Below are 3,164 nucleotides of genomic sequence, written 5' to 3'. Positions count from 1 at the left end.
GGGATTTGATAAACTATTAGCGTCCATTTCTATATCAACAGTGTGATGACCTAATGATTAGAATTTTGGAGATCAGTACAGCCTAAATTACGTCATTTTCATCATTGCTATGCAAACAAGGCTGATTTCCACAAGAAGTTTAGTTAAGCTAATAAAATTAAAACATTCATTTGAACTACTTTTGGGTACCTTGTTAACATTACAACATGAAATCCATGTCTTAAACATTGCTACATTTCAGAAATGGCAAAGAAAACATGTAATCTGCTTGACACTTTAAAGTTACTTACCTTACACATCACGAAGTCAGATAATTTCAACTCCATTCATATGCAAATCTTTTTGATTCATACACTGGCTTGACTGGCTGTCATGTTTTTATTTTGACCTGCCTGTAGAAAGTTGGTGGAATCGTCCTTTAATTCATGGCTACTTGCTCAGCTGTGCCAGCAGCGCTTTAATTAGGTCATGTGGAAATGTCTGACAGATCTCAACTCATGAAAAGGAGGAAATCTGCGCTTTCTCTTCCTCAACTCCGTCTAATCCAGACATGCGTCCATGACTCAACGTAAATCCACTGAATCGGTTACCTTCCATCTGAACTATCTGTTGCGATCGGGAGAGCGGCCCATCAGTTATTGTTTATAGTTATTACCTCGGAGCGCATTCTTCAAACCTATTGTGTTATGTAAATGGCCAATGATCATGGCTGTAAATGGCCAATGATCATGATACAGATCATCACAGGCCAATTATGCCATTGATATATGGTTACAATATAATTAAATGGCATGTATATATGAAGACTAACCTAGGATGAAATATGAAATGTAATGATTTGCTGAACTGATAAATTCTGATATCAAATTGGAGATTATAGATTTAATAACTGATCTATTGATTTGCATTATTCTCATGATTATGATGAATGGTTATGACCCTAAATGACTCCATTCTGCTTCATATTGCATTCCTATGGAACCTTATTGCTGAATTACCTCATTCTGTTAATGAGAATGATTTATGATTTGACTTTCTGATTTGAATTTGATTGGATACATGTTATTCTGTTTCCTTTGTTATGCAGTACAGACAAACTACCCAGTAAATATACCACTTTGTGGTTAAAGGAATTCCTGCCTCAATCTCATCCATTCTGTCACCTGACCCGTGACCACCTGTTCACCTTCACTGTTGTCAGTCATCCTACCTGTCCAGCTACCCACACAGATTCCAATAACCTTTCACTGCTCTTCCCTACAGTGAAATAATACTTTTGGTAGTCCTCTATGATTAATATTCTCTCTTGCATATCTCATTAGTTCACCCTTTTGGTTGAGTATATATATATGTATCTATTGTAGGTCCTAGGATACAACAATGAATAATGTGGAACTAATAAATACCAGCAAAGGATACCTTACAACTTACAATAATGAACACCTTGTGAAACAGCTGTGAAAACCAACCTGGCAATATTTAAAATTTGAATACAAACAATGATCGTTTTTGCTACAGTTGTGTCATTAATTTATTTTCAGATTATTTTGTGCACTCATATGGCAACCATAGACTAAAATACTGAATTCTGGTGTGTGGAATATAGAGAACGTGGTTGCTGTGTGGGTGGGAGGTTCTGCCTGTCAATTGTTCTCAACACGTAGCCAGTCTCAGAAGGGGGGCTTGAAGAGGGAGACTGCAAAGTCCAGGTACTACTGCTCTCTTTGTTCTTAGTGTTTTTAGTTCATCGGTGTATCTCACCTATTATGTGCCCAGTATGATAGAGCAATAACTTATAACTTTGTTAGCAGATAATGACAACATGACAACAACAGTTGCTGTAGATGATGTAATGAAAAGTTGGAGGGTAGTTGGTAATGGAGGACATCAGGTGGATCCACGTTTGGGTGTTGGGCAGAACCCCTAGCTCCTGGAGAACGGGAAGAGGGTAGGATACATTTTTACAAGCTTAGCTTAACTACCATTTCTTGCTTTCTCAAATGTCAACCAAAGCTTAACATACTTTGTCTATGGGGCTTCACTGAAGTGTAGGGCGGCAGTGCTTCCAGTGGTCGACCATCCAACTGCATAATATTGTTGGCTTCCACGAGGTAACCCTAGAAAGGCAAGAGCAAAATGTCAGTGTTAGGGAAACTAAAACTAGCTTCAGAGTATTGTGTGCAATGAAAATAGTTATCTGAGATTTTTTATATTCACTTCAGCAGATGGTGACGCCAGCTAGGAGCAAAAGAGCAGCGAGGTTTCCCAGGTCTCGCCTTCCTTTCGTCCTTCTTCCAAACCAAGTAATAACCAAGTAATTTGCCCGGATGTCGTAGCACTTGGTCCCCTTCTTGATTCTTCTCCGGTAGCTTTCCTTCCATTTCTCCTGAGGCTTGTCCATGTTCAGTTTCACCTTGATTGATGACAGGATTACATGCAATTATATTTCATATTACAAATACATTTCTTACATATCTCTTGGAGGGCCAGAAAATAACAGCGGACAATCATTTTTACCTGATCAAAAACCTGTACATCCTTCTCCGTCAGTCCCTAAAGGTAGTCCGTTGGAGTTGTAACGATGTACGCTGAGAGTCAGGAAGCAAGTTCAGGGAGTGAGTGTTTCAATGAAATAAAAGGAACATAATACAAAACAAGACACACGAACAGCACACAGACATGAAACAGAAACAATGATGCCTGTGGAAGGAACCAAAGGGAGTGACATACAAAGGGAAGGTAATCAGGGAAGTGATGGAGTCCAGGTGAGTCTGTCGACAAGCAGGCCCGCATAACAATGGTGACAGGTGTGCGCCATAATGAGCAGCCTGGGGACCTAGAGGCCGGAGAGGGAGCACATGTGACAGGCGTTCTGATCTGGTTTGACAACTTCCACCACATCAGGTTTCAGTGATCTGAAAGTACGTTATACAAAAATAGCAATAGACAAACAAGAACACTAAGTCAATCACAAATTTGAAAGGTTACTACTTTTACTCATTCATGGGTTTTTCTATATTTTTTTGTATTTTCTACATTGTAGAATAATAGTAAAAGCATCAAAACTATGAAATAACACATGGAATCATTAAGTAACCAAAAAGTGTTAAACAAATCAAATATGTTTTATTTTAGATTCTTCAAACTAGCCACCATTCGCCTTG

At 38.7% G+C, this 3,164-nt stretch overlaps 1 long non-coding RNA gene across 1 annotated transcript; it reads right to left on the bottom strand.

Moving 5' to 3' along the window:
• Nucleotides 1-1,523: 1,523 nt before the first annotated feature.
• Nucleotides 1,524-2,633, bottom strand: LOC110539145. The gene is made up of 4 exons (XR_002475873.2): nucleotides 2,518-2,633; nucleotides 2,218-2,413; nucleotides 2,024-2,117; nucleotides 1,524-1,930 (listed from the first exon to the last, which is right to left on the bottom strand). It is a non-coding gene; the product is annotated as an uncharacterized LOC110539145 (long non-coding RNA).
• Nucleotides 2,634-3,164: the final 531 nt, after the last annotated feature.

Source organism: Oncorhynchus mykiss, chromosome 12, assembly GCF_013265735.2.
Source record: "Oncorhynchus mykiss isolate Arlee chromosome 12, USDA_OmykA_1.1, whole genome shotgun sequence".
Taxonomy (NCBI): domain Eukaryota; kingdom Metazoa; phylum Chordata; class Actinopteri; order Salmoniformes; family Salmonidae; genus Oncorhynchus; species Oncorhynchus mykiss.
This window is presented reverse-complemented; position numbering and strand designations above follow the sequence as displayed.